Source organism: Rhinatrema bivittatum, chromosome 1, assembly GCF_901001135.1.
Source record: "Rhinatrema bivittatum chromosome 1, aRhiBiv1.1, whole genome shotgun sequence".
NCBI classification, from domain to species: Eukaryota; Metazoa; Chordata; class Amphibia; order Gymnophiona; family Rhinatrematidae; genus Rhinatrema; species Rhinatrema bivittatum.
In genome coordinates this window covers 524,268,262-524,292,524 of record NC_042615.1, presented here as the reverse complement: position 1 = coordinate 524,292,524, position 24,263 = coordinate 524,268,262, and the positions used below count along the sequence as shown (strand labels likewise).

Sequence of the window (24,263 nt, the reverse complement as noted above, 5' to 3'; positions counted from 1 at the left end):
AAAGCCCATTTACGCTTGTAAAACCCAGTTTCAGGGTATGAATCCTTTCGAAAATTACCTCCTTAAGTAAAGGCAAGTTTGCTTGCCATAAACGGGTGTTTTCCATAAGATAGCAGGATGAATTAGTCATGCTCTCTGGGGACACCCTCCTGGCGGCCCAACGCGGAACTTTCCCAAAGTATACAGAGCTGTGCTCTGTGCACCTGCGTGGCTGGGCCAGCGCCATTCCCCTCGTCAGTTAAAGAAACCATAGAATGTGCAGCGAACAGTATAGAATCGAGACAGAATCAAGGTAGAAGCTGTCCAGGGAGGAGGGTGGGGACGCATAGCTAATTCATCCTGCTAACTACGGAAAACACCGTTTACGGTAAGTAAACTTTTTTTTCCCCCCCGGCAGATAAGCAGGCTGAATTAGCCATGCTCTCTGGGAGTCCCCAGCTAAGAATTCTACAGCTTACTGAAATTCCACTTCTTATACTGTTCTATGACGAGGAAGAAACGTGTGCGCGAGAATTAATCTTCACTGTGGACAGCTTATTTTTGAGTAGCGAAGCTTAATATTGCTCCTCCCATTGGTCTGCTGTCTGAGACAGTAGTGCAATGTGAAGGTGTGCAGGGAGGACCAGGTGGCTGTCCTGCAGATATCCAAGATCTTGTCATGACCAAATGCCCTGAGTTTTCAGGTGTAGAACATGTGCACCCCAGCCATGAATGGATGCATCCGCTATCAAGGAGCTTTGATATTTCATTGGTCAAAAGGGTGCTCCTGTTCGCAGAACCTGGAGGGCGAGCTACCATCCGATGTCATAGAGCGAGTTATAAGACTTTGGCGAGATATTGGTTAGTTGTGTTGAGACCATTGAACCATCAGTCTCCACTGTAACCAACACATATGAAGACAAATGTGTGGTACGACATATAGGGCTGCCGCCATATGACCTAACATTGTGAGAATTTGACAAGCTGAAGATGTTGATTGGCTCATTAATGTGGAAGCCAGTTCGTGAAAGGTCTGTACTCATTCCATTGGAAGGAAGGCTTTGCAGAGCTTGGTGTTTAACGCTCCTATAAACTGGAGGACCTGGGTGGGGACCTGGTGTGACTTCGTAGTTGATTATGAATCTCAATTTGTGCAAGCAGATTATGGTCTGCTGAAGGTGTGAAAGAAGCGTTTTTGGTTTTGAAGAAACTAGAAGCCAGTCGCCCAGATAGGGAAAAATCTTGATGCCCTTTCTGTGAAGATGGGCCACAGCCACTGCTAGGCATTTTGTGAACACTCTGGGAGCTGAGGATAGGCAAATACCTTGTTTTGATATAGTGTGTCTTGTTCACTTGAAGCAAAAGTACCGCCACATGGCCTGATGCTTTGGAATATGGGTATAGGCATCTTTGAGATCCAAACAGCACATCCAATCATTAGGTTGCAGAAATGATAAATTGGTTTTGAGGGATATCATTTTGAATTTCTCTTTCTGAATAAACTTGTTCAAGGCTTGAAGATCTAAAATAGGCTGGAGGCTCCCTCCTTTCGTGGGAAGGAAGTATTGGGATTAAAATTCTTGATTGTGTTGCCTTTGATGCAGCGGTTTGATGGCATTCTGGTTCAGAAGTACTTATTCTTCTTTGAGAAGAAGATCCAGATTTTGGCAATCTCCTTGAGAGTGAGTTAGATGGGGTAGGTTGGGGGTTATGTGGAAGTTCAGTTGATAACCATTCTTTACAATATTGAGAACCCAATGGTCCGATGTTATGGATGGTAGGGCGAAGATATCCTTCCACACTATTGGTGGCTGTGGCCATGTCCCACTCAAAAATTGTTGTGGCTTTTGCCTCGGGCCCTGTGCCTGCTTCGATTCCTCACCTGCGACTGTTGAGGTTGTTGCCTTTGAGTTTGATAAATCGGCACTGCTTCATACTTCATAGGTCAATGGTCTTCCAGCATCGTATGCTTCGTCGCAACCTGAGTCTGTCTACTCAACACCCTATCTATCAGATGACTCGGTTTTCCATACGTCGGTCGACTTGACGCTTCGTGCATTGGATGGCTAGATGCTTCGTGTGAACGAATAGACGTGTCGTGCATCTATCGTTCCTCCATACCGTTTGCATCGTGCTTAGCCTTCTTTAATTCTAGTGGTACCGCCATGGGTTTTGCGATGCATTAGGATGTTCTGGGGGTTTAGCTCCCGAACCCACTCGTATCTTTTATAGGAGTCTCAAACCAGTTGCATTTTGGCTGGGGTTCCAATGAAGAAGATCTCCAATCTAGCACTGACATTTTGGATTTTTTAGCAGGCAAGGACTGTGAGGAACTGTGGGTAGGTTGCGGCAGGAAGCCTGATCATGGTCTGGCCCAAGGCAAATGTAACAATAATTATGTCCGTCTGTGATGGACATAATCTTGCCACACTGGCAAAACTTAAATCCTGATGCCTTTGGAGCCATTGTAGCACTTAAAAGTGCTTTTTTTGGGGCACACAACTATGTGGAAAAAAGTCAAAAATAGAAGGAAAAAAGACAGAAAGGCGCGAGAGAAAGTTAGCCCGACTGTGAGCTGCATGGGAGAAACAAAAACGGACTAGATGAGGGGAATCACACGGGAACAGCCGCCTAGGCGCACAGAGCCCAGTTCTATTTACTTTGGGAAAGTTCCGCGTCGGGCCGCCAAGAGGACATCCCCAGACAGCATGGCTAATCCAGCCTGCTTATCTGCAGGAAAATAATGCAACTGGTGTATCGTGCACAGTTCTGATCACTCCATCTCAAATAAAGATATAGTGGAACTAGAAAAGGTGCTAAGGAGGGCAACAAAAATGATTAAGGGGGATGGAATGGTTCCCTTATGAAGAAAGGCTACACAGGTTAGGGCCCTTTAGCTTGGAGAAGACCGAGATGGGATATGATAGAAGCTTCTAAAATCATTAGTGGGATGGAAAAAATCGTTAGAGAATGGTTATTTACTCTCCAGTAGTACTAGGACTAGGGGGGACATTCCATGAAAGCAACTAGTAGCAAATTTAAAACAAATTCTAGTAAATGGGGTTTTTTTTTCCAGTGGGTGCATAATTAAACTATAGAATTTGCTGCCAGATAATGTGGTCAATGCTAGTAATTTAGCTGAGTTTAATAAAGTTTGGATAAGTTTCTAGAGGACAGGTCCACTGACCATTATTTAGCCGGATAGCCTTAGGTGTCTCTACCTCCTGCATCTGAAAATTATAGAATAGGCTTTCCTATTTGGGATTTGCCGGTTACTTCAAGTGACCCAGATTAGCCACTGTCAAGACAGAAGATGTGCTCAGTGGACCAGTGTTCTGGCCTAGCTTGTCACTTCTTGTATTTTTGTGAGTGTGGATTCAGGGGTGACTAATGAGCAGCATGCATTGCTCTATTTCACTACCAGATGGCAGTGTTGCATTCTTCAAGCACTCTACAGCCAGGCCTTTACTTCAGTCCTGCATTCTACAGCCTCCATGCATTGCATTCACTCAATTTCTATCTATAATCATATGGCTAATTGGGTCTTTACATAGACAGATCAATTCCACCTCTACCATTAAACTGGCTCCAGTCTGCTCTCCAATGCTCAGCCTTCACAGTAGCACTGTAGATGTCAGCAGACAAAGACAAACCACTCGTTCCAGCCTGCTCAGTTATTCTTGTCTCCACTGCTCCATATCCCATACACACAGACATGTCACATGGCAATGCCCCTCCCAAAGAACTTACATCCAAGTTTGAGTGGGGGGAGGTGGAAATGTTAACTTACAAAAGGTCTCATAGTGAGTGATGGAAAAGGGAGAAGAAAAATACATTAAAAGGGACATTTTCTGAAGAAATATCTAAGCAGGATCAGTATGCAGTAATTATGCTGAGCATGTAGCCTAGTGGTTAGCAAGCAGAACCATTGCTCATCGTTCTCTGTGAGACATAAGAGGTGCCATCCTGGGGCCGACCAAACCTCCACTGAGCCCTGCATCCTGACTCCAGCGGTGGCCAGTCTGGATCTCCAGGAAGTACCAGGCAGACCCCTTTTCTTGTGGCGCACTCCCAGGTATAACAGGTGGTTTTCCCCAAGTCTACCTGTCTAATAATTGTTTATGGATTTGTCTACCAGGACTTTCTCCAAACCATTTTTAAACTCAGCTGTGCTAGTTGCCTTGAACCACATCCTCCAGCAACAAATTCCACAGCTTAACTGTGCATTGTGTGTGTCATAATACTTTCTCCAATTTGTTTTATATTTGCAACCCATTAGTTTCATGGAGTGTCCCCTAGTCCTTATACTATAAAAAAGAGTAAATAAATGTTCCATATTTGTCTGCTCCCCTCTGCTCATGATTTTATAATCCTCTATCAAATGACCTTCGGAGGGTGGCCACCCCCTTCCTCTGCTCCAACTTGCATGTAAACTCTTTGGGGACAGGGTGACACTGCCATGCAATGCACCCTGTACAGTACTATGAACATGGTGCCATATGCACAGTGATAAATATCTACCACTCATGGTTTAACATACAGGCTGATACAGAATGGTGCACTGTTTAGCTCGTGTTTGGCCGCACGTTTAGATGCGCTTTTATTAACCCTTATACTGTGAGGGGTTAATAGCGCTTGGAAAATGTGTGTCCAACCCCCCGAAACTAATAGCGCTCATCACATGCAAATGCATGCTGATGAGCCTATTAGTTAGGGCAAGTGTTAAATTCTAAGCAACCCTGAAAAGTGTACAGAAAAGCAGAAAATACTGTTTTTCTGTACAACCTCTGACTTAATATCCTAGCAATATTATGTCGGAGGCACCAAAAATTAAAAAAAAAAAATCTGCCCGCCGGTCAGTGGGTTAGAAAAATGGATGCTCAGTTTTGCCGGCATCCATTTTTCTAACCCGTGGCTGTCAGCAGGTTAAAAAACCAACACCGGTAAAATTAAGCATTGGTTGTCGGACCCTCTAACAGCTGCCTCTTCCGCTAATAAGGAGGCGCTAGGGATGCGCTATTGTCCCTAGCGCCTCCTTATTAGCGCCCAGCCTCATTTAAATAGAGAATCACGGGCCCAGGAGAGGTGCCTGGGCGTGCGTCGGGAAACTGGGCGCTCAATTCGGAGCGCTGGTTCTCCCGCACCTTTTATTGACTCGGCCTGATAGTGTTTAACGTTCTAGCAGACACAATACACTTGGAGAATCCTGCATTACCTGCAGATTCCGATACCCCTTCTAGAATTAAATAAATATGCTACAGTACATGAGAGCTTTTGAAACCACATACATTCCTTCTTCTAATGATATGTGAAAAAGGGGACATCACGATCTCAAATGCTCAGACATCTTCATCTTTGGATAAATCCTTATTTCAGTTCAACAAAAAGCATCACAGCCTGCCAATCCTTTTCTGATTTCTTATTCTTTGAATTATTTCTTTCTATTTTCCAATTTTTTAAATCATATTTGTAAATGCTATTAGCCACATTCCCTACAGGTGTCTGCTACTAAGGTTGTACAGCCAAAAACAAAAAGTAATTTACTTTTCTTTTTTTTCTAATTGTGTATTTTGTACTATTTTTAAATTTATTTCATTTCATTTTGTTTTTGATTTTGGTTTTTGATTTTAAAGCTGTTTGCAAATATCACATGTAAAAGTCAGAAACAAGCAAAAAATGAAATTTTGTTCATTCTCTTTCAACAATGACACAAAACGACTGCAAATTCTTTTCTGTGACCAACAATTTCTAAATAACACAATGCTTCTTTCAATGCAACACTCAGTGATGCGTGAGAATCAGTGCAGACCAGAACCACAAGCAACTGGTGGTCTTCCTGGCTTCCAGAATGCATCCCTGATAGTCCAAAGTTCTACTCCGCCCCCTTCCATGAGGCTCTGAGGATCCACTGGTGGCAAAGAAAAATGTGTCCTGTGTTTGTCAGTGATTGTATGGACCACAGGGTCTTTGCAGAAACAAATAAATTCCACCTCTAGGCTCCAGTCTGCTGTCCAATGCTCAGCCTCCTAGTAGATGACAGCAGGAAAAGCCCATCTGCCTCTTCCAGTGTGCTCAGTTATTCTGATCCCCATCACTAAGGACTTATCCCAGCTGTCAGCATTAAAGTGTAATATTATCCAGGACAGTTCTGGCATCTTCCTCATTTGTACTCTACAATACAGTACTCTATAAGATCCTTATTCACCCCTCTCTTCCCGTATCTACAAAGTTTTGCAATGATTTAATAACATAGCTGTTGCCCAAGCATCTGGACTAGCAGCATATCCTGACAGATAGACCCAGCTCATAGTTGGGGCAAACTGCCTTTGTCTTTTGTATAATGTGTATTCAAAATTATATTAACAGTATATAAGGAAGGAAATATATATTACAAACAGTGCTGTACAATACATCTGCTTCTGTTCAACAGACAAATCCGCCAAGACTTGAATGTCTATTTCAGAGTAGGCAATGCTGGTCCTTAAGAGCTACAAGTGAGTCTGAGTTCCAGCATGTCCATAGCAAACGTTCATCCAGGGCCAGATTTAGGGATAAGCAACACAGGCACATGCCTTAGGCACTACATTCTGAAGGTGCTCTAAAACTGAGACTTTCTCTGCCACTGTCTGATTTCTGGGGGCAAAATCTCCCATCCCTGGACCTCTGCCAATAGTGGCTGTAATCTTAAATTCATCCTGCATTCATCACATGTTTCTGTTGTATGCATTGATATATTGGTTATCCTGAAAACCAGACCTGCCTGTAGGTTTCAAGAGCTGAAGATGTCCATCCGCGAGTCTGCTTGAAGGTAGGGCAAAATGTATTTTGATAAATGCATCCTTTTGTTCTCCAACAACCATGTGTTAAATATAAAAACTGTATGCGTTTGCCCAGAAGATAAAACTATCAACTAACCTGCTAAGACTTGAATGCCTGTGAAAAAGCAGGTAGGAAGAGAGGATGAAAACATGTTTTTAATCTTCAAGATAATAATTGCATAGACAACAACGTGGAAGACCTGAAGGTCTGGGTACAGAGCACTAAAGGCAGTGCTGTTAGGGGGCAGTCTTTGGGTAAGAAGAGCTGGACTGTTGCCCAGGGTGCCACCAGATGATGGGCACTTAGGAGACTGCAAGCATTGCCCATTGGGCTGGTCAGCTGGTGAGTTGGGTAGCAGCAGTGATCATAGGCACGCAATAGAAGATGAGGCTGTTCAGTTCGGAGTTAACAGTCTGCTTGGGATTAGCAATCTGTTTGTTATATATGAGAGTTGAGGGTGGATCCTTGGACCGGTGGCAGATGACCACGCCCCCGGGGGAAGATCCCGAGAGGGACCACCGGTCAGGCTCAGAGTATGGAGACAGACACACACTAGTTCTTTTATTAGACAGTATACTGAACCACCAGAGGTGGAAGTAGTGAGCTGAATTGCCCGGCTGGGCTGCAGTCCCTCAGATACTGGAACAACTGGAGGTTGAGCTGTAGAGAAACTGAAATATAGTGAGTAGGCAGGGTATGCAGAGTTCATTTATTGAACCAGATGGTAACACTCACACAATGTCTCATAGAAGCCCAGGAGCTGGAATGTGTAGGCCCTCGAGGAGCGAGTACCTGATTCCAGGGAAAGCTCTGAGAGAGCGATGGTAACTCACTGATGTAGTTGGCAGTGATGACTTCCAGGCAGAAGAGAGTACCGAGTAAGTCTGGGAACAAGGGCCCTCGAGGAGCGAGTACCGGTTCCAGACTGTCACCTGAAAAACAAAGGAGAGAGCGAGGCCCCCGAGGAGCGGGTACCCCTAGTAAGTCCAAGGAAGCAGAGTAGCTTAGGTAGAGTAACCCGAACCCTTGCTAACTCGATGTGTTAGCAAATTCAAAGACCTTATATATCCGTCGCGGGTGACGTCATCTTCAGGGGACGCTCCCGAGGTTCGCGCCATCGCCGGTACTTCAGTCGGGGCCGCGCCACGTGCGCGCGCGCCCCTAGGCCTCCAGGAAACATGGCGGTTTGCAGTGTCTAGCTGGTCCTGGGGCGCCGGTGGACTTCGGCAGAAGAATGCCGCAGCAGCCAATCTTCCCGCGGACGAAGAGAGAGGCGCCAAAGAAGTAAGGAGGGCGGAGAGAGGGCGTTGGGAACCGACAGACACAACAGAGGCTTGAGAAGGCAAATCCTTGCCAAAGCCTGCTGGGCTGGGTTGGCCTTCAATCCCTCCTGCCATGCACACAGATGGCAGGAAGAGCAACACTTAATATAGTGCATCATCTTCTTCAGCCAGGCTGGATCAGTCTCTTGATATGAGTTACAAGATTATGGGATCTCCTGGTTCAAACCACAAGATTGGCCCTGTGTGGCAGGAGGTCTAAAGAAGAGTTGTGGATACAGCTACTGAGGGAGATCAAAAGTACCAGGAATCCTAGGAACAGAGTTGGAGATCTACATCACATGAGATAATAGGGGGAAGACAGATTATGCACAGAGTGGAGGTAGCTGGGGAGAGGGATAGGCAAAGGAAAAGGAAACCAACATGGGGTGATGGAGTTAGGAGAGAAAGCCCAGCGGGATGGAAAGAGGGGAGAGAACTGATGTAAGAAAGGAGAAGATGTAAGGAGGAAGGAGAGGAGGAGGGGAGAATTCTTGGAAGAAATGGGAAGAAAGAGAATATGGAGAGAGGAAGGGGAAAATGGAGGAAGGGAGAGGTAGAGAGAATGACTGGAGGGAGAGAGAAGGGGAAGAGAATGCATAGGGGGAGCCATTGACGATTTTCACAGGGTACAATTTGCTCTAGAACCAGGCATGGTGCTGTTCGTGATCTTTCTGTCACACAGGAGCAGGCAAACAAGTGTCAACTCATAGCAAAAGCAAAACAAATTGAGCCTTCCTTCAATTTAAAACAAACCTTGGCATTAGAGTATGTGATATCAGCAGCCAGTATTAATGATGGCGTGCTGAAAACTGTCTACCAGGTACAATCTTTCACAAACCCTAGGGGCCGATGCAAAACTGTGCGCTGAGCCGAGCGCACTGTTAACCTGCAGTCGGACGGGGGGGGAGAATAGGCGCTAATCAATCCCCTAATGCAATAAGGGGATTAGCGCATATTCAACGTGCGTCCAACGCAGAGTGAATCTAATAGCGCTCATCACATGCAAATGCATGTGATGAGCGCTATTAGGTGTTCACTCCTGATGCAAAAAAAAAAAACCAAATGTGCTTCTCGGACGCACATTTAACTGTCATCTATTAACGCCTGCCAGGAGCAGGCGTTAATAGCTGTGCGCATAAAAAAAAAGATGAAAAATAAAAGAAATAAAACAAAACAAAAAAAGTTGACAGTCAGACCACCATGAAAACCGACGCCAAGTTCATCCAGGCTCAGTCCAGGCTCAGTCCAGGGGAGGCATCGGTGGAGCCGGTGGTTCAATACCCTGAAGGGCTCGGAGCACTGCCTGTTGCACCCTGCGGTCCAGTTCCTCCTGGAAGTCCGCCGAAGTGAGGACTGAAGGAAGAAGAGGAAAAGGTGTTACCGAAGCCTCTCCGGAGCCCTGAGGAATCTTGGTGCCGGCACTGATATTGGTGGGGAATGCCTAGGTCTCCTGGGTACAATGAAGTTGATGCCTGCTCTCCATGGGATCTCTTTGGAGCCATCATGGTGTACACAGGTGCTGCCCTGAGTCTGGTGCCATGTGACAACGGTGACCAATGTCGATATTTCCAAGATTTCCCACAGTGCTCAGCCCGGGCTTACCCCAGCACCAAGGATGGAGACGAACCTGAGATCCTGGAGTATGATGACACCAAAGAGGGCCTATCCCCGGCCCCTCATTTCCATGAGGGTCCTGGTCCGGCACCCATGTCCACCGGTTCCCCACGGTCTCTGGGGGTCGAGGCACCCAAAGCCGGAGTTGAAGGCTCAGATTTTCTGTACCCAAAGAGCTTCTCTATTTTGTCTAATCAAGCCCAAATACCCTTGGGGGTCATTTGATCGCATAGACAATACCCCCGGACGTTGTGCGATGTCCGCAGGCAGAGGATACAGTCCTCATGTGGATCCGTAATGGACATGGTCCGCGGGCACTGGGGGCATCGGCGAAAACCCGACAATGCTATGAATAAAGCCAGTGAGCAGTCGATTACTGGCAGTCACCGAGGAACGGCACAGTTGGGAATCAACCGCAAAGAAGGAAAAACTTACTACGGCAGCCTATCAAAGCGCCGACAGAGAGAACGGGAACCTGGCACAGAAAAGTTCAGAGAAAAACATTCAAAAGAGCAGAGCTCCACAACCGCAAGGCAAATACTTCACAGAAAGAAAGAGACTGAAGAGGGACCCTGCATGGACGCATAGGTTAGTGGCATGCTGGGCATGCTCAGTGTACCAAACTTCTAGAAACTTTGACAAAAGCTTTCCGTGCTGGGCTCCATCTGATGTCGTCACCCATGATGAGGACTACCATCCTGCTTGTCCTAGGAGAAAGACTGCAAGGGAGTCAGTTGGACCATTAAATGATCGAGGGGTTAAAGGAGCATTTAGGGAAGATAAGGCCACTGTGGAAAGAAAAAACAAATTCTTTGCTTCGGTGTTTACTGAAGAGGATGTTGGGGAGATATCCATTCCAGAGACAGTTTTCAAGGGTGATGATTCAGATGAACTAAAACAAATTATGGTGAACCTGGAAGATGTAGTAGGCCAAATTGACAAACTGAAGAGTAGTAAATCACCTGAACTGGATGGTATACACCCCAGGGTTCTGAAAGAACTCAAAAATAAAATTTCAGACCTATTAGTAAAAATTTGTAGCCTATCATTAAAATCGTCCATTGTACCTGAAGATTGGAGGGTGGCCAATGTAACCCCGATATTTAAAAAGGGCTCCAGGGGAGATCCGGGAAACTATAGACCGGTGAGCCTGACTTCAGTACCAGGAAAAATTGTGGAAACTGTTATAAAGAATAAAAATCAAAGAATGGGTTAACAGGACACAACCAGCATGGATTTACCCAAGGGAAGTCTTGCCTCACAAATCTCCTACGTTTTTATGAAAGGGTGAATAAACATGTGGACAAAGGTGAACTGATAGATGTGGTGTACTTGGATTTTCAGAAGGTGTTCGACAAAGTCTCTCATGAGAGGCTTCTAAGAAAACTAAAAAGACATGGGATAGGAGGCAATATCCTTTTGTAGATTGCAAATTGGTTAAAAGAGAAGAAACAGAGAGTAGGATTAAATGGTCTGTTTTCACAGTGGAAAAATGTAAACAGTGGAGTGCCTCGGGGATCTGAACTAGGACCAGTGCTTTTTAATATATTTATAAATGATCTGGAAAGGGGCATGAGTGAGGTGCTTAAATTATGCAGAGTATAATCTCAAGCGAATTTTGATAAATTGCAGGAGGACCTTGTGAGACTGGAAGTTTGGCGTCTAAAAGGCAGATGAAATTTATTGTGGACAAGTGCAAGGTGATGCATATAGGGGAAAATAACCATTGTTGTGGTTACACAAAGTAAGGTTCCACATTAGAAGTTACCACCCAGGAAAGATCTAGGTGTCATACTGGATAAAACACTGAAATCGTTGGCTCAGTGTGCTGTGGCGGTCAAAAAAGCAAACAGAATGTTATGAATTATTAGGAAGTGAATGGTGAATGGTGGATGCATAATGCCTCTGTATCGCTCCTTGGTGAGACTGCACCTTGAATACTGTGTGCAGCTCTGGTCGCCACATCCCAAAAAAGATATAGTTGCACTGGAAAAAATACAGAGAAGGGTGAACAAAATGAGAAACGGGATGGAATGGCTCCCCTATGAGGAAAGGCTAAAGTGGTTAGGGCTGTTGAGCTTGGAGAAGAGATGGCTGAGGGGGGATATGATAGAGGTCTACAAAATCATGAAAAGACTTGAATGGGTAAACGTGAATCGGATATTTACTCTTTCAGATAATACAAGGATTAAGGGGCACTACATGAAGTTAGCAAGTAGCGCATTTAAAACAAATCGGAGAAAGCAGAGCAGCTTACCTGTAACAGGTGTTCTCCTAGGACTGCAGGATGTTAGTCCTCACATGTGTGTGACATCATCAGATGAAGCCCAGCACAAAATACTTTTGTCAAAATTTCTAGAAACTTTGACTGGCACACTGAACATGCCCCACATGCCACTAACCACGCATCCACGCGGGATCCCTCTTCAGTCTCGTAAAATAGAATTAATGAAAAATAAAAAATAAACTAGGAGAACCCCAACTTCACAGGGTGGCGGGTGGGTTTCCTGAGGACTAACGTCCTGCTGTCCTAGGAGAACACCCGTTACAGGTAAGCAACTCTGCTTTCTCCTAGGACAAGCCAGGATGGTAGTCCTCACATGTGAGTGAATCCCTAGCTACAGACTGTTCCTGAACAACAAGCAAAACTAAAAGGCACCTAACCATGTGCCAATGGGCTCAACAACACAGGTGCCATTAGTAACAAGGAGACAGCCTGAATCCGAACAATGGGCTCTAGGCAGGAAGAGTGGGTTCTACAGCTGAAAGAGATTCTGAAGGACGGACTGGCGAAACTGCTATTGTGTTGGCCATCCTTGTCCAGACAGTAGTGAGAGGTAAAGGTATGGAGAGAACACCACGTTGCAGTCTTGCAGACCTCGACAATTGGGACCGCAAGCAAGTGAGCCACCGAAGTTGCCAAGCCTCTGACAGAATGAGCCATGACATGGCCAACAAGCTGCAGTCCCGCCTGAACGTAGCAGAAGGAGATGCAGTCCGCTAACCAGTTGGACAGTGTCTGCTTGGTAACAGCAAATCCCAATCTATTCCTGTCAAAAGAAATGAAGAGTTGCATAGACTGCTATGGCCTGCCGTCTACTCTAGGTAGAAGGCTAAGGCCCTCTTGCAATCCAAGCTGTGCAGAGCCCGTTTGCCTTAGTGTGAATGAGGCTTGGGAAAAAAGGTGGTTAGGACAATTGACTCGATAAGGTGGAAATCCATCACCACCTTAGGCAGGAACTTAGGGTGTATATGCAGAACCACCCTATCATGAAAGAACTTTGTGTAAGTTGGATATGACACCAAGGCCTGAAGTTTGCCAACCATGGGCACTGAGGTCACCACCACCACCAAGAAGATGGCCTTCCAGGTTGGGTACGGGCCAAGATCACACTGAGGTCCCAGGATACAGCAGGGGGCCTTAGGGGAGGCTTCAGCTGAAGTAGACCCCACTTAAAGGGCCCCAAGATAGGTTGAACCAAGATGGGCAATCTTGTGGAAGCGCTAGGGAGTGGTCCCGATTCCGGGGAAAGTTGTGTGCCCTTGGACCACGGCGCAACTGCAGAGGGCTCCGTGGAAGCACTGAGGCAGGTGAGACGTGTCCAAGCACAGGCGGACAGGCTAAAGTCCAGGGACTCTGACCTCCACCGAATCTGATGCATCAAAAGAGACCCAACAATGCAATGCTGGTCTCTGGGGTAGCCCTCCAGCCACTCGAAAGCGCTTTCGGACCTGCCATACAGAACAGCAAATGCATCAGGATGGACAGAGTTCGAGGACAGACGATGGTAATGGAACAAGACAAAGACTCTAAGACATGGTCAGACGAGGACACTTGAAGATATGGTTAACCGAGGACACTTGAAGACAAGGTCAGATGAGGATGCTTGAAGACACGATCAGACGATACTTGAAGACATGGTCGGACAGGGGTACTTAGAGACATGATCGGGTGAAACATGAGCCAAGAAGCAAGGCTGAGACACGGTTACATCAAGGTTGAGGCATGGCTACGTCAAGGTTGAGGCATGGCTACGTCAAGGTTGAAACATGGCTACGTCAAGGTTGAGGCAGGGTTGAGGCAAGACGAGGATTCTTGATGAATGGAAAGACGACAGCAAGGTAAAACTCAGGATGGAGGGGAATCCGGATAACACGCTAACTCACACAGCCAGAGAGGAGGCGTCAGTGGCCATGATGGCTCTCAGGCTATCCACTTATAGCACTATCCGCTGGGGGCTAGGCAAAGATGGAGCCCAAGACATCGGAGGACAAGGCTTCAAAGAGAGGAGCCGGAAATAGTGGATGCCAAAAGGCGGAATATCTGGAGACTAGATGGCGAGGTCACCTGGAGACAAGGACATTGGAGACATCAAAGACAAGACATCTGACGGCAGATTCATCTGGGGTATCCAAGACAAGGACATCAGGACTTCGGATCCCCAAGGCACTCAATGAAGAGCAACAAGGAGGCACTGGAAGACAGAACATCCAAACGCCAGGCCTTCCGGACTTCGGACCTGCCGGGCACTCAATCAAGAGCATCACGAAGGCACCAAAGGACAGAACAACTGGATGTCTACTGACGAGGACTACTTCAGAGGGAGACATCTGCGAACAGGGGCATCTGAAACAGAGACGTCAGGGAAGACAGGACATCTGGAAGCAAGGTCATCTGAAGACGAAGACATCTATGGACGAAGACATCAGACGGAGACATCGGTGGACAGGAACATGAGATCCGACGAGAGACCAGGACATGGAATGAAGAAAAAGACGACAAAGGATCAGGAACCACAAAGGAAGACGAGGGAATTCCCACGAAGAACAGAGTGCCTTGAAGAAGCGGATGTGGACATCGGAGTCTCCTGGAACGAAGGGCTGGAACGGAGGATCCAGGAGTAGTCCAGCTCCATGACTGACTCCTTGTGAAGGAAACAAAGAACTGAAGGCAGAGCCCTTTTGTAGGGCTGTAGAAGAATCACCTTGATGACATCACTAGGAGGAGCCAGGACGACTGCCTACTGCTGGCCCTTTAAATCAAGAGAAGAGACGTGGCCTCGCATCTAAGGAGGCAGGACACTGCAGAGCGACATTCCTGCCGCAGGTTAGAGCAGGAGTGGCACTAAGCCGCAAAACCAGGCCCAGCGTTGGAGGCAGCTTCCTGCCACAGGAAGGGAAACAGAGGGCGACTCCAGCTGCGTGGAGACAGCGTCGGTGGCCTCCTGGCCGCAAGGATGGAGGAGCGGCGACGGCGGTGGGCCCACTGCGGAACACGGCAGCAGCAGTTCCAGCCACGTGGAACGGTGTCGGCAGCCTCCTGGCCGCAAAGGAAGAGAAGACAGCGTCTCCAGCCGCACGGAGCAGGCAGGCAGTTGGCGGGGGAGCAAGCAGCAAGAAGGTGAGAGGCTGCTCGCGGCTAGGCCCGCAAGCAGAGTCATAACAAGCAAACCATCCACCCCTTGGTGGCACTGAGATGTACCATGATGGAGCTGGTCTTTAGGCCAGCCTCCGAGAGGTGCAGGAGGTAATCAAGTAGCTGCGGTGTGGAGCAAAAGAACGGATTCAAGCCGTGTTGCTCACACCAAACGGAGAACCTCCTCCAGTTTAGGCCATAAGACTTCCTAGTGGAAGGCTTTCTGGACACCACCAGGACGAGGTCCAGGGGCTGTAAAATCACCCTCTCAATATCCAACCTCTTAAGAGTCATCCTGCGTGATGAAGTAAGGGGAGGTCCCCAGACTGATCGGCTCCTGAAGGGGAGAGATCCTGCAGGAGTGGGAACCAGATCTGTCACAGCCAATAGAATCATGGTGCCCTGGTCCTGTTGGAGCTTCAGGAGAGTCTTCAGCACCAATGGAAGCAGAGGATATGCATACAGGAGGCCCTGGCCTCAATGGCAGGCGAAGCCATCTGATACTGGTCTGCCATCTTCCTTGAACAGGGAGCAGAACTGAGCTACCTTCATTTTGCAGGGGGAAACGAAGAGATCCACGTCCAGGGCTCCCCACCGACGGAAGATCCAATCCGCAACCTCCTGCTTTAGGGACCACTCATGGGGGCGGAATGAATGGCTCAAGTTGTCTGCCACCACATTCTCCAACCCCTGCAGGTACATGGCTCAAAGTCGAATATCCTGGGATAGTGCCCACAATCAGATATGGACCACTTCCTGGCAGAGGAGGAATGACTTTGTGCCCCCCTGCTTGTTCAGGTACCACATCGCCACTTGGTTTTTGGTCTAGATGAGGACCGTCTTGTTGGCAAGGCAATCTCGAAATGCCCAAAGAGTGTATCGGATTGCCCGGAGCTCCAGGAAGTTTATCTGACACTGCGCTTCCTGAGTGGATCAGTGACCCTGGGTGCAGATGCCGTCCACGTGGGCACCCCAACCCAGAAGGGAAGCATCCATGGTAAGCACAATTTGAGCAGGGGAGGTATGGAAGGGCACCCCATCACCAAATTGTTATGGATTCTCCCACCACGCCAAAGAGTTCCAGAGTGATGGAGTAACATGGATGCACACCCGAAGGTCCTGGGTGGCCTGGCGCCACTAGGACCGCAGGGTCCACTGCACCCTGTGCATGTGCAGTCAAGCAAAGAGAGTAACATGGATAGTCGTAGCCATGTGCCTCAACAGTCACAGCATGCGATGCGCCAAGACATGGCAACTCCGAGAGATTTCTGCTGCCAGGGACCCTAAGGTAAGCACTCGATCCCGGGCCAAAAACGCCCTGGCTAGCATCGTGTCAAACCTGACACCAATAAGGTCCAGCTGAGTTGATAGGACAAGCTGGGACTTCTGGTAGTTGACCAGAAAACCCAGGGTCTCCAACAGTCAAATGGTAGCGTGCAGGGACTGCAGCGCTCCCCTCCTGGGTGGTGCTTTTGATGAGCCAGTCATCCAGGTAGGGAAAAACCTGCACCCGCAGCCTCCGAAGGTAGACCCCTACCACGCTAGGCACTTGGTGAAGACTTGGGGAACAACGCCAGGCTGAACAGTAGCACCCAATACTGGAAGTGTACTTCGCCCACCACAAACCGGAGAAACTTCCTATGGACCCAGGAAATCCCGATGTAAGTGTAGGCATCTTTTAGGTCAAAGGAGCAAAGCCAGTCCCCCCTCTGCAGAAGAGGAATCAGGGTGCCCAGCGAGACCATCCTGAACCTCTCCCATTTCAGGAATTTGTTCAAGGCCCTCAAATCCAGTATAGGACGAAGGTCCCCTGTTCTGTTTGGAATCTGGAAATATCTGGAATAGAAGCCGCTCCCTCGTTGCCTTAGCGGAACAGGTTTGACTGCCCTAGCCATTACAAAGGTGGAGAGCTCCTCCAAGAGTATGTCCTGATTTGCAGAAGGGCCCCACAAGAGGCATGGGGGAGATTCTGGAGGGACACTCTGAAAGTTCAACCTGTATTCCCGACAAATAATTGACAGGACCCACTGGTCTGAGGTAACGTTTGGCCAACAGTCCAAGAAGAACTGAAATGGGATGCTGCCAGAGCCGGTCAAACAAATCCTTAAATATGTCATGGACCGGGACTGCCACCACACCTCCTTAGGCGCATCCACAAACTAGAGAACCTTCAGCATCTTGTGCCTGGCATCATCCTCCGTCAGGAGCTGAAAGGGGATGGATTCCGCCATAGCCCACACAAAGCCTGCGAACAGCAAGTCCTCGGAAGGGGACCTGTGTCACTCCTCCAGAGGCGATGGCTCAGAGGGCAGGCGCTCAGTCAGCAGAAGAGGACTCAGAGGCATCATCCCCCCTCGGTTCGTATGGGGCATCTATCACTGAGATTGCCTGGGGACACCAGCGGGGTAGCCCAAACCATGCCCTGGCCCTAGGCCACCAAAGACACCGAGGGCTTCAAGGGCATTGGGGGTGCCGAGGGCTTCGAGAGATCTGGCAGGGGCTCAGGCAATACCGGCTGTGGGGTCAGCACCAGAGGCGGGGCCACCAGCTTCGATGGACCTCCCTCATCTGAAGAATCAGTGATTGGGATGGTGTCTGCCGGAGGCAGCGCCAGTGCCCCGCATGGCATTGAAGGCACCCGGGGCACCGGTAGCAGCTGCATCGAGTAGCGCACCGAGGAGAAGGTCCAGGCACTCCAGCAGCAGCACTAGTATCGATGGTGCAGGCTCTGGCATCGGTGGCGGGCCCGACGGGGCTGGTGGCTCAATGTCTTGTAGAGCTTGGCCGACCACCAGCTGCACTATGTGTTCTAACTCCTCCTCAAAAGCTGCCGAAGACTGGACAGCCCAAGGAGGAGGAGGCGTGACCAGATATCCCTTGGAACCCCACAGCACCACAATCGGTGGGACCGCCTCAGGCCCCCGGCCTCAATGGAGGGTGATGCCTCCTCAGCACAGGGCGCTTCAAGGGCATCTTGGCCAGAGCCGGCACTCGTCCAAGCTTGGTCTCATGCGAAGATAGAGGCCAGTGATGGTGCTTTTTAGACTTTGCATGGAGCTCGGCCTGGTCTTTCCCCAACGCCGAGGATGATGGCGACGATCCAGACCTGGAACGAGAAGAGATAGAGGAAGGCTGGTCTCCAGTGCCTAATTTCACCTGGAAACCCAGTGGTGGAGTCAGTACAGGGCTGGTGGCCACCAGCTCCCTCTTACCCAGAGGATTCAACGCCCCCGACGCCGAGGGTGAGGGATCAGACTTCCTGGGACTAAACAACTTCTCCATTTTATCTAGGCATGTGTGGCAACCCTTGGGGGTCATCTGGTCACAAAAATGACACCCCCTGATGTCGTGCGATGCCCCTAGGCACAACACATAGATCTTGTGGGGATCTGTGATCGACATGGTCCAGGGGCACTGGGGGCATCGCCGGAAGCCCGGCGATACATGCGGGAAAACAACCGACAAGTGGTCAATGGCCGGCAGACACCAGGGGACGACACCATCGGGAACTGACCTCAGGGAACGCAGAAACTTAGAGCAATGCCCTCTAACTAAGGCCGGGAGATGAGGGACCCGGCGCAGGAAAAAACCCGAGAAAAGCTCGAATGTGGCAGTTTTCCAGAAAAAAACAGCGCAAGCTCCATATCCGCGAGACGATAGCTCCGCGGAAAAGAAGAGGGACCCCGCGAGGACGCGTGGTTAGTGGCTTGCTGGACATATTCAGTGTGCCAGTCAAAGTTTTTAGAAAGTTTCGCAAAAGTTTTGAATGCCGGGCTCCATCTGATGATGTCACCCACATGTGAGGACTACCATCCTGCTTGTCCTAGGAGAGAATACTTGTTCACTCAGTGCGTAATTAAGCTCTGGATTTCATTGCCAGAGGATGTGGTTACAGCAGTTAGTCTAACTGGGTTTAAAAATGGTTGGATAAGTTCCTAGAGCAGAAGTCCAGAAACTGCTAGTAACCAATAAGGCTAGTAGCTTGGGATCTATTCATTTAAAGTTTGGGTACTTGCCTGGTACTTGTGTGGCCACTGTTGGACACAGGATACTGGGCTTGATGGACCCTTGGTCTGACCCAGAATAGCATATCTTATGCCCTTACCATGTGACAGGGGCTACCAGTGCCATTGAGCAGGCCCTGTCATACGGTACAAGGAATGGATGACCATTTGGCTCAGGCTGTCTATTGCCCTACCATGTGACAGTGGCTGCCCAATGGCAACGGTAGCCCCTGTCACATGGTAAGGGCAAAAGGCTGCTGACCATTTTGATTAATGGCAGCCTCTGGCCTGGGAGCAGGAGATCGTTCCCAGGACCCCCACTGGACCACCAAGGACTTTGGGTGAGTCTTGGGGAGGGTCGGGAGGTTGGGGGAACTTCATCTTTAAATAAATGGGAAAGGTTGGGGAGGGATTTGGGGAGGGTTTGTTTTTTTTAATACGAAATGTTTAACAACATACCCTATAAAAGAGCGCAAAGGTTAATAACGACCCCAGTATTGTTTCCTCAGCATAAATGCATCTGTGCGAACAATTACGTATTACATAAAGGGGTGACTTATGTACTTACTTTTCGTTAAAATTGCCATTTATAGAGATTTATTTATTTATTTTTAATTTTTATATACCGATGTTCCTGTAAAGTATACATATCACACCGGTGGAGATGCGACTTATATAACAATGTGGTATATAGCAGAAAAAAACGGTAAACAGTTGTCTGAGAATGATGAAATCAGTTACTATTAGGTTACATTTGAACAAGAAAAAGGCTGAAGCTATTTAGTTCAGTAGGAAAACCTCTGTGCAAAATCTCCCAGAGGTAAGGACAGATGGGACTTCAGTGCCTTTTTGTGCCCAGGCCTGGAGTTTGGGGATTTTTTTTGTATTCTACACTGGCATTAGAGCCGCAGGTATCATCTATTGATAGAGGAGCATTTTTTCATCCACAAAGGCTTCGTTACCTCCGTTCATAGTTAAATCGGCAACTGTTTATTTTATAGTGATCCATGCTTTCATTTTTCACATCTTGATTACTGTAATTCCCTGCTAATTGGCATGCCACAGAAAGTGAATAGGTGTTTGCAAATAATTTAGAATTGACAGCTGGACTCATCACTGGTGCAAGTTGCTGGGAAGTAATCTTACCTAGACTTTGTTTGTTCTCCTAGCTTCTTGTTGAAGCTTGTCTTAAGTTTAAGATTTTAATTTTAACTTTTAAAACCATTAATGGATTAGTGCCTGGTTATCTTAAGTCAGTGTTTCCCCAACTCTTTCCTGGAGACACACCTTAACCAGTCTGGTTTTCAGGATAACTGTAATGAATATGAATGAAATACATATGCATGCACTGGGTCTCTGATGTATGCACATCTGTCTCATACTGTACACATTAATTGTGGCAAGCCTGTAAACCCGACTGGCTTGGTGTGCCTCCAGGAGAGGGTTGGGACATACTCTTAGTTCAAAACTGTCTTCCCATAGGCCAGCACAGGTGTCAAGATCAGCTGATGACAGACTACTAAATGTGTCATTAATGTGGCATACCAGATTAATTAGCACTAAAAAGAGAGCTTTTTTTTTTTTTTTTTTTTTTAGTGTGGCTATCTATTTATAGAATAGTCTGCCTAAGACTTTGTGCACTATTTCTGATCTCCACATGGTAAAAAAAAAACAAAACAAAAAACAACAGGTTAAAGCCTGTTACATGTCCAGTTTTTTTTTTAATTTTATGGTTTAAACTGATTTATACTGCAGTTATGATTTTAATTGAATGAGTATTTTATTTTGCTGTGAAGGAGTATATAGAACAAACCCCAGAACATCTAAAGGTCCACTTTAAGGATCAGTATAGAAGAGAATCCTGGTCACAGGTCAGGTTCCCTTAGCAGGAGGATAAGCGGGCAGACCCCGCAGGGAACCAGGAGGCCCCGGAGAGAAGAGCAAGGCCCAGGATACGTCAGGATGACATAACTGTGAGTTTTTGTGACTTACGTGCGAGTTTGTAAACATTTTTCCACTGGTTGAAGTAAGCAGGCCTGTTTTGCTGTTGCTTTTGTGCTGTACATAATAAAGAGTTTTTTTGTGTGATAAGACTGCCGGATTCCAGCATCTCCTGTCCTTCAGCACATCCCAAGCCCAGGCCGCTTCCAAGCTACTACACATGGTAGCAACAGTGGGATTTCTGTTTAAATTCCACAGCACTGAAGGAGACCCACATCCATAACAGAAGAACATTTTTTTCCCTTCCCTTGGGCCTGGTCTGGCTGCAGCTATGACTGATAGACAACAGACTAAGGGGGATAGCCCAGCCTGAAAAGAGGGAACCCTAGGTTTAGTCAAAGCCGGACAGGCAATAGTTTTGTTTTGGTTGTGAAGTAAGCCCAATATCTGGGCCTCAGAATGGGGCAGTGGGCCAGTGGAACAAGAATCCTCTGCCAGATCAGCAAGCACTAATAAAAATGGACAAATATTGCAGGCCCTCACATAGGGACAGCAACAATTGCAGACAGTGGTAGAAAACCAATATGCTCAGAAGCAGGCACAACAAGAGCAGCTCACATTATTGGTCCAAGCTGTACAAGCTATTACGGCATGGCATACCCTTCTGTCTCTCGTACTATTTAAGATGACTCCAGGGGAAGAACCAGACTATTTCTTAACCAATTTTGAACAACCCGCCTGGTTGACAGGATGGGCAGAGTCCATCTGGACTATGCATCTAGGGAATCTACTGAGAAGCAGCAGTCAGGCTGCCTTCCAAACTGCAAGGATGGAAGGGCCAGCCTCACAAAGGTCAAGGCCACTATACTTGAGAGAGCTGGGTGGACCCCAGAAGTATACCAGCAACAGTTTCAGCAGGGAGACCTTTGACCCTCAGAACACCGTAAGAGACCGGCTCCAGGTATCTGGCCCAGTCCACCTTAAGGATCAGTACAGAAGAGAATCCTGGTCACAGGACAGGTTCTCTTACCAGGCGGATAAGCAGGCAGGCCCCACAGGGAACGAGGAGGCCCTGGAGAGAAATGTAAGGCCCAGGACATGTCAGGACAACATATCTGTAAGTTCTGTAAATTACCTGCAAGTCTGTAAATGTTATTCCACAGACTGCTGAAGTAAGCAGGCCTGTTTTGCTGTTGCTTTTGTGCTGTACATAATAAAGAGATTTTTGTGTGAAAAGACTGCTGGAGTCCACCATCCCCTGTCCTCCAGCACTTCCCCAAGCCTGGGTCACTCTCAAGCTACCACATGGGGCGGTATTAGCTTTATTCAAATTTGTATTTATCTTGTGTTATGTTTGAATTATTGTTTGGTGATGTGTGCTTGTTTTTAAATTGTTAGCTGATGTTTTATTGTATGCTATGCTGTTATTTCATGCCTATACACCGCTTTGGCTTTCTGCTGGATTAGTGGATTATAAATAAAGATGGACTGGATTGAACTGAATTGGATAGATTCCCCTACACGCAATCTAGTCTAGTTTCATTGACTATAACGTGTGAGGTGAGATTCATCACTGTTTCACCATTGTTTTCGCAAGAGAAAAAAAGTCATGGGTTACAGAAGAGCCATGAAGCTATCTGGGGTACTCCCTCTCATTTTTCTGCCACAGTAATAATGACTGAACAAGAAGGCATCCTGCCTGATGCTACATTTTCTAAAATAAGATAAAATGATCATTTCAAGGAATGGTAAAACCTGATTTTGTGTAAAGGTTTTCTTTTTTTTTTTTTAACCTATAATGCTCTCTGTACTTCAAAACTGATTGTTCAGAGTCTCTTATGTGATAGTGTTACAGTGCATGAGGGAGTATTAGCCAGGAAAATTTGGGGCCCATGCAAAAAAATCAGCGCGGAAAACGGGCTTGAGATTGAATATTTAAATAAGGGGTCGCGCTGCCAAGGAGGCGCTAGCGACAAATGTGCGCCCAGGAGAGATGGCTGTCAGCGGGTTAGGAAAACGGACGCTCAATGAATGAGCATCCTTTTCCTAACCTGACTGCCGGCACACTTGTTTTTAAAGCTTCTGGCTCCTCCGACTTAATATCACAGCGATATTAAGTCGGAGGAAAGAAGTATTTAAACAGATATGGGTGAATTAGAAGGTTTGTCTCAGAGAGTTCCATTAGTCATACCGGAGATAACATTGTTAAAAAAAAACCAGATATTGTAACTTTAGATGTATTGTGGAACGCTATATCTGTATTTGAGAAAACGTTAATTTCCTTAACTCGTGCAATTCAAGGTTTTCAAGATCAGTCTACAATTGTGAATCCAGTTGTATTAACTAACACGATTAAGATAAGAGAATTAGATTCTCAAGTAGCACAGATGAAAGAGATTCAGGTAGGCCTAATCCAAGGGGATTCTAGAATAGATAAAAGGATTGAAAGTCTGGAAAATAATCACAGATATAATAATCTGAGATTGATAAATTTTCCTAACTGCAAGCTTGTATCACCCAAAGAACAATTTAATAAGTATTTACGGGAAGTATTATCTTTCTCCCCCACCAACTTACCTTTAATAATAAAAGCCTATTTTTTGCCTGAGGTGGTTAAAAGAGGAGATAATGTGGTGGTTGGAGAAATACCTAAATCAAATGTGGCGACATTATCCCCTCTGGAAGATCTATCTGGGTTTCTTGAGACTTGTCAAGAAGAGCAGATAGAGAAAAGGGGAATTTTATTGGTAACATTTACTGTATCAGAGGAGAGAGATAATGTCTTGAAAACTTTCCTTAGGAATAGGAATAAATTGTATTTGGGAGAAAGGATATGGATTTATCCAGACATTGTTAGAACGACACAAATACGTAGAAAGAAATTTTTGAATTTATGTTCTTTCTAGAGCCCGAGCATTGGGTGCACAAATATTTAATAAAATTTCCGTGTAAATGTATATTAACTATTGACAATGTACGGTATGTATTTATGGAGCCAGAGCAATTAGAAAAATTTTTGATTTCCAAGGAAGTATTAACCTAATATCTGTGGAAACTTAGGAAATTATTATTAATCTCACCACTTTCTATTTTTCCTATAAAGTAATTGATGGGACTATATGCTCCGATATTTTGAAATATGATCTCTCTGATTTCATGGTAAATACA

At 46.8% G+C, this 24,263-nt stretch overlaps 1 protein-coding gene across 2 annotated transcripts in view; it reads right to left on the bottom strand.

Annotated features, from left to right (window-relative positions):
* Positions 1-24,263, bottom strand: part of DMRT1 (doublesex and mab-3 related transcription factor 1) — a 322,036-nt gene that overhangs the window by 165,805 nt on the left and 131,968 nt on the right. The window lies entirely within an intron of this gene.